Source organism: Otolemur garnettii, unplaced genomic scaffold (assembly GCF_000181295.1).
Source record: "Otolemur garnettii isolate 467f Iridium unplaced genomic scaffold, OtoGar3 scaffold00141, whole genome shotgun sequence".
NCBI lineage: Eukaryota > Metazoa > Chordata > Mammalia > Primates > Galagidae > Otolemur > Otolemur garnettii.
Genome location: NW_003852536.1, coordinates 3,403,135 through 3,410,767, shown reverse-complemented (window position 1 = coordinate 3,410,767; position 7,633 = coordinate 3,403,135).

The following is a 7,633-nucleotide window of genomic DNA, read 5'->3' as shown; positions in this document are numbered from 1 at the left end:
AAAGGAAAGGAAAGGAAAAAGGAAAAAAAGGAATGGAAGAGGGCACACTTAGCAAAAGCAAGTAAAAAAAAATAAAAATCAATTTTGACTGTGATGAGAGGAAACTCTTTCATTTGGAGGCTGCTACCAACACTGCATTATCGGAGTTCCCGTCTCTGGGAGAACTAGGTGGTATTTTGCAACAAGGGCTATGAAAGACATATAACTTGTGACCTGGTAGTCAAATCTCTAAGAATATAACCCAGAGAAGTAATGCAAAAGAAAAAAGAGAAGGACAGATTCTACCTAAAGATAAAAAGAAATTTTTTAAATATATATCCTTTTAAAATATATACACTTATGTGTTTTAAAGTTCATCATGGGATGAAATTATAGATATATAAATATTCAGGCCAAATACACAGAGGATTTTTAGGGTTGTGACACCACTCTGTACGATACTACAGTGGTAGATATGTGTCATCAATATACCTATTTATCCAAACCCACAGAATGTACACTACCCCACCCAGAGTGAACCCTAATGTAAACTATAGACATTAGATAAAATGATGTGTCAAAGTAGGTTCACCAATTATGAAAAACGTACTGCTCTGGTCTAGGGCATAGACATCTTGGGCTGAAATTATCAACGTAGATGTATAGATTCAGATAGTCAACCTCAATATCCAGGAATAGTGAAATGACCAAAACCCTAAGATGTCACTACAGCGACTCAATCTGTGGCCATTTCAGAGGTAAGAACGGGATCTAGGAGGCCAGGCACAGGCCTTGGCTCATGCCTGTAACCCTAGCACTCTGGGAGGCCAAAGTGGGTAGCTTATTTGAGCTCAGGAGTTTAAGACCAGCCTGAGCCACAGCAAGACCTCATCTCTAAAACAAATAGCTGGATGTTGTGGTAGATGCCTTGTCATCTCAGCTACTCAGGCAAGAGAATTGCTTAAGCCCAAGAGTTTGAGGTTGCTGTGAGCTGACACCATGGCACTCTACCAAGGGCCACTGAGTAAGACTCTGTCTCAAAAAAAAAAAAAAAAAAAGAACGGGATCTATGGTAATATATGGATAGATACACATGAATAAAAATTATGTCATGAGGATACGCAGGACCCAACACAGTACGCACACACTGATGTGAAAATGTGTACGTGTGCAATTTCAAGGCTCAGAGATAAATTTGCAACGATGTAAATAGTCAAAACTTTAACCTCGTTTTTTTCCTGTCCAATATTTAGAGGCACAATAAACATTTTGAATTTGAAAAGAGAACTGAGGATACAGTATAGTCGGAGAACTTAAGAGGGTGCAGAAAGTGATTACAAGCAACAAAAACTAAAAGCCAATCACAGTGGAGTAAGAATGGGGACCATCCCGGTTCTCACCCATGGCCTTCCAGCCTGCCTCCTTCCTGGCCTCCACCCCACTGGTCATCAGGACACTGACTCCGCCCTCTTTTTTTTTTTTTTGAGGGTTTGCATTTCTAATTTGTCTTTTTTTTTCCCCTCTGTGTTAAAAAGACAGAACGCCAATGGAGACTTTCTGGGCTGTTCCCTGGGCTGTCTTCCCAGCTCCCTCCTTTCTACGATGCCTATGCTGGGGGACTCCAAAGCTTTCCAAGATCTCCACTCCACATTTTGTGGCCCAGGCTCTTTCATGGCAAGCGTGTGAAGGGAGAGAAGCCCCCGAGTCCAGATTTGCCACTGGCAGCAGGTCCCTGAGCCCCAGATCCAACAATAGTCTCCCCTGGTCCAGCCGCAAAACATTTATAACCTCTCCAAGCAGTCCTCTGGCAGAGACAAGTACACTGCGAGCTCAGGAAGCTAATGACCTTGAAACTATCCATTTATCTTGGCCTTTCCCCCTCCGTGTGAAATGCCACAAAAACTGCCAGTCTCTCCCTTTCTCTCTGAAGAAGAATGAGTAGAGCCAGAAAGCCATGCTTCTCCCTTGCTTTTTCTCCTGGGCCAGGCCCAGGGTTGGAATACCAAGGGGAACCAGAGAGGAGAGGAAATCATTCTTGATCATCCAGACTGCCTTCCAGAATCCTCCAAGTAGGGGACAGAGCTCACCTGAGTTCTGCTGCAAAGCCTAATGTTTGTCAGCTTCTCCATAAATCTTCATAAGTAGACAATGCTGATTCCTAACAATCCTCCTGCCTGGAGCCAGGGACTGGTGACAGCTCTTCCAGCTCGAGCTGCCCTGGCAGCCAGCAGTGGACAACATAGCTCCCAGCCACCTCTGCCCTCCCACCAAGAGTAGGAGGGGGAGGGCAGCCACCCCGAGGAATTCAAGCTTCTGAACTCAATCGTTCTTCTCAGTGGCCCGGCATCTGCTTCGGCGACTGCCCTCGCCCTGGCACGGGGACATCGGCTTCCTGCTGGGCCTTGCTGAAGCCAAGAGCTGGCACAGCGAGACTCCCCTTTGTTTATGGTGTGGGCCACTTGGGTGTGAGATGTTTCCTCTCCTCTTTCCTGCAACCCTCAATTGGATTTGGGTTAAACAACAAATTCATAGACTATGACTGGGTTGAGAAGGCAACTTGTCTCGAGCCTGGAATACAAACCCACAAACAAACAAACAAGACCAAAATCAACAAAGGAAAATAAAAGTTCCTGTGCACTTGAAAAAGGCAAAGCTGAATTTAGGGTGATGCCTCGCCCAATACCTGTATCTCCCATTTTATGAGATCATTTTTCTTGATAACTCCAAAGCTGTATTTCTCTCCTTTACCAGGGTCACAGTGTTCTTCCCATATCAGACTCAGCCAAGGTTCCCTTATCATTGGCCCTTTTTTGGCATCTCATTTCCAATACCTTCCAGAAGAACATTCTGAGAAAACATCTTGAGAAGGAAGGAGGGTCTCCCATTTGAAACGCTAATTTAGACCTCTCTCTCCAGAATTGTTTTGTTTTTTGTTTTCCCCTGAGTCTGGCTTCCAGGTTAAAAATATATAATTTTCAGGTAAATCCACAGTTGTGTTTAAAATTCCCAGGCTGCCTTGACTACCTGAAGAGGTAGGGTAGTTTGTTTGCTGCTGTACTCATGTGCGCGATGGCTAAATTAATCCTTCCATGGGATGTCTGAATGGGTTATTATAAGGTGCTTAGAGATTTGGCAGGCTGAGCCCCATCTTTCTTTCAAGATGCTAAGAAAATAAATGTAAATGCTGGAAACACTGCATGTGGGGCATCTGCTGTCCAACTTTATAATTTGAATGTCAGCGGAATATTTAGGAAAAGTTAACCATCAGAGCAAGGACACGAGATTCTCGCTGGAGTTGATCCTTTGTCAGAACCTGCATTTAGTCACATTTGATCGTAGGGAACTTGAGGCTTGATCTTCCAGTTCCCCAGCCCTTTTGTCTTGGTTTAGATTCTTTTGTCGTCTTTCTAACAAAGAAAACCAACTTGACCTATTTTGAACCAAGAGGGGAATGTATTACAAAGTTACTGAGGTATCCCAATGGAGCCTCTCCAGGAGCACAAAATAGGAACTGGAAGGATGTCAGGGATTAGGGCTGTGCTCTTGTTCTGTCTGTTTTTCCTCTGTATTTACTGTTAATTTTTTACTCTTCTCCAAAGGTTGGCTTTCTCTGCTGTTGCTTTCACAGAGGGTGGGATAGGGGGACATGTGAAAACCAGCTCCTGAGTTTAAAATGTCTCCTAATTCCATCTATGGGGAAAATGCCCACCTTTGATACTGGATTTCACTTTGGCAATCATATGTTTCACATATATTGGCTCTTTCTTGTTGCCTCATCTGCACAGTTTGTTTACCACGTTCCTTTCTCAAAGCATCCTGTTCTTGTTAAGTGAATTTATAAGTAGTTTTCAATTCTCGCTGGAGATACAAATGAGATGTTTGTGTTGTTTCTTATTTGATTTTCAATTTTATCTTCAATTTGACCTCTCGCTCAAAAAAAAAGAACATGTGGTTTTAAAAGATTCCTGCAAAGAAACTGAGTGGACATTAAAGTCCACGCTGATAACGTAGAGAAATTGAACCCAGAACGATGATTCTTCATCAAATACATTTTAAGGGAAAAAAAAATTAGTGATGACCAATCATATCTGTCCAGATGTTGACCCCACAAGTCAACATTTCAAAATAGGGATTTATATTCACTTTAAATGTTAGCTAAGAATGGCAGTACATGCATAAAAATTATAAGTAAATACACATATTTATAGATTTCTTGTGCACATTCAAAAATATTAAACTGATGAGTTGATTAAAAAAAAAAAAGTTTGGCGACTGCTGAGTCCCTGCTTGGAACAAGGGTCATGGAGAGCATCCAATCCTCTGTTTTGGGGCCACCAGGTTGCAACAGCATCATTGCTAGTGGGGGGCAGTGGTCAGGTGGCCCAGATGCAGCCTGAGGTAGCAGTTTGGAGTAAGAAGCCATTTAACTAATCAGGAGACTTGAAAGGTGTTACTGTTCTCAGAGCTAACTGGTTGGTGATGCAAAGGACTGCTACCTCAGGCTGAATCATAAAGGTGCCAGGTTATCTGTTCCGTTAGCCCACATCCTTAAACTAAGACTAACAATTATTGTGTTAACTAGGAGAAAGGAGCAAAGTACAACTGTCCAGTGCCTCCACAGGTGTTTAGCTTCCAGCTACGATCTCTCATGGTCCTCCGGCAAATTCCTTTCTAAGAACTTTTTCTGCTTTTCAGCAGGCCCGGGCATGTTCTCAGAGTAAGGGAATTCCATCTTAAGGCCACGTTCCTCGGGGAGCACATGAGACTTAACTGCCGTCTGAGCGTGGGGGGCTGTACCCCTTCAGAAAGCATTTCTCGTGATGAGGACTAGCCACACCTCATTGTCTCTGTAGGATGGTAAAGGGAAGACTGATTCCAAAAGATTGGCAATCACTGGGAGCATTCAAAGTATTTCTGCAATTTAAAGAAAAAATATGTCATAAAATATGATATTCATTCAGAAAAAAATTAAAAGTACACATGTACAACATGCAATGTAAGAAATAATAATTAAATGAACCTATGGTACCCAGGACCCAGGCCAAGAGTTAGAGAAGGTTGCAGCAGCTGAATCTCCCCACATGCCCTTTCTTAATTACATCTTTCTCCTACCCTATGCCGAATTTTCTGATAATCCTTTTTTGGCTTTATAGATTTAACCCTTTCAGATGGTTTGGCTTTACTTGTTTTTGAATTTTATATCAATGAAAATCACATCGCATGTACTCTTCTGTCTTCTACCTTTTGTTCAACCCCTGTTGCAAATACTCAAATCTATTTTTACTAAGAGTCAGTCTTCCTTGAAGGAATATCCAATGTATTTATCCACTCTTTTGTTGACTTGCTTCTACTTTTGAGTTAGTATAAACAAATCTGCCTTAAACATTCTGGTACATATATCCTCATATGCCCATACCTGAGTTTTTCTAGACATAGCTAGTAGTAGTAGAGAACCGAGTTTTAAGTGATGTAAACCGTCAGCTTAGTGGATAATGCCAATTTGCTTTTCAAAGAAATTATCCATTGACACCATCCCCTCACTTACAGTGAGTGAGACTTTCCATTATTAAATATCTTTGCCAATAGATTTGGCAAATATTACTGTTGAACCTGTTCTTGCCAATCTGATGAGTGTTATCTCTTTGTGGTTTTAATTTGCATTTCTCTCGTTACTAACAAAGGGCTCTTCCACCTATTGGTTAGCCATGTGGATTTTTCCCCTTTTGATAATTTGCTGGGTTTGGCTACTTTTTCTATTGGATCGAGCTTTTCCTCCTTGATTTGGAATGGCTCTTTATATGTTCTTGATTCATTACAGTATTTGTAACCTTGTGGTTTGACCTTTTATAATTTTCCTTATACCTTTTGGTGAACGCAAGTTCTTAATTTTGATATGATCGAGTTCATGCCTCTTTTGTTATCCCACCTTGTGGTTTGACCTTTTGTAATTTTCATTATACTTTTTGGTGAACACAAGTTCTTAATTTTAATGTGATCAAGTTCATGCATCTTTCAGTTTTGAATCTTTAGGAGAGATTACCTTTATTTCTTATATGAAGATGTTCTATATTATCACCCAAAAGATGATAGTTTTACTTCTAATGTGTACCTGGACTTCATCATTGAAAAGTATTCCTCTCCCACCAACCTGCCATCACCTCTACCATATGTCAAGTGTGCAGGTATAGGCTTATTCTTTCCCTGTCCTTTGTCTTCTGTTCCACTGGTCTACTTGTCTACCTCCGGGGTACTATCACACTATTCTATAATTTAAAACAAATGTCGGTGTCTGGTAGAGCACATCCTCTTCCTTCAATATTTTTCTTTAATAAGAGAGTCTGGAGGTATTCTTTGTATTTACATAAACATTTTATAAACAACTTGTCAAATGCTATGAAACCAACTTGCTAAGATTTTCATTAGGGTTAGGACACACGGGATATGCAAATCTGAAAATCAGCTTGGGAAAATAAGTTATCTTTCCAATATTAGGTCTTCCCATTCATAAATAATGTATATGATTCGATTCATTTAGGTTTTCTTTAATAATTTCTTTTTAAATATTTTACAATTTTAAAATATTGTCCATAGAAGTCTTGCATCTCTTTTAAAACATTTATGCTAGTCGTTTCTGATTTTTAAAATACAGTTCATTGCTGATTTATAGACAAACAATTGAGTTTTGTATATTGCTGTTATATTCAGCTATCATAGTAAAGTCTCTTATTAATTCTAGTAATTTTCTTGAAAATTATTATGAATTTCCTGTGATTGCAAACGTATCTTTTTTCCCCTTGCCTTACTGCACTATCTAGAACTTTACCATAATATATAATGTCCCCTATTATAATTTTGAGGCCTGTGCCTCATATCTTTGCAATACTGTAAGCTCAGTGAGGAGTGGATCTCTGCACAAAAGTGGTGTTCAGGAAGTATGTGTTGAATAGATAGTTGAATGAATGAGCTTTTCCCTCATCCAGATGGCTAATTATAACAGAAATCACAAGTTCTCACAGAGGCAGGGGACAAGTTGAAAACCTAGGTTAGGAGTCAAAATCAAAACCAGCAGGACAGAACATACTCCCCAAGACCAAGATGAAGGTGCAGATCAGCCAGGTGGAAGGACGTAAGCTAGGCAGAGAAGGAAAGAGAATAAATAATTTTCTTATGCCTCAGGCTGAGTACTAGGCACTTTAAAATTCATAATTTTCCTATCTCCCATCCAAATTCCATGTGATTATGTACCTGTGTGTGTTATTATGCTACTATTGCTCTGATCTTAAATCCAGAATCTTGGCCAAGTCTGGTGGCTGTAATCCTAGCACTCTGCCAAAGACAGGAGGGCCCCTTGAGGTCCAGAGTTCAAGATCAGACTGAGTAAAGTGAGACTCCATCTATATTAAAATACAAAACTAAGCCAGACATTGTGGCAGGCACCTGTAATCCCAGCTACTTGGGAGGCTGGGGCAGGAGGATCGCTTAAGCCCAGGAGTTTGAGGTTGCTGTGAGTTAGGCTAAGACCATTGCATGCTAGCCTGGGAGACAAAATGAGACTCTGCCTCAAAAAAAAAAAAAAATTAAAAATTAAAATTAAAAAGCCTAAATTGTATATGATCTGACCACCTGTCTAGCCCTGGTCTTAAGATGTGTTACA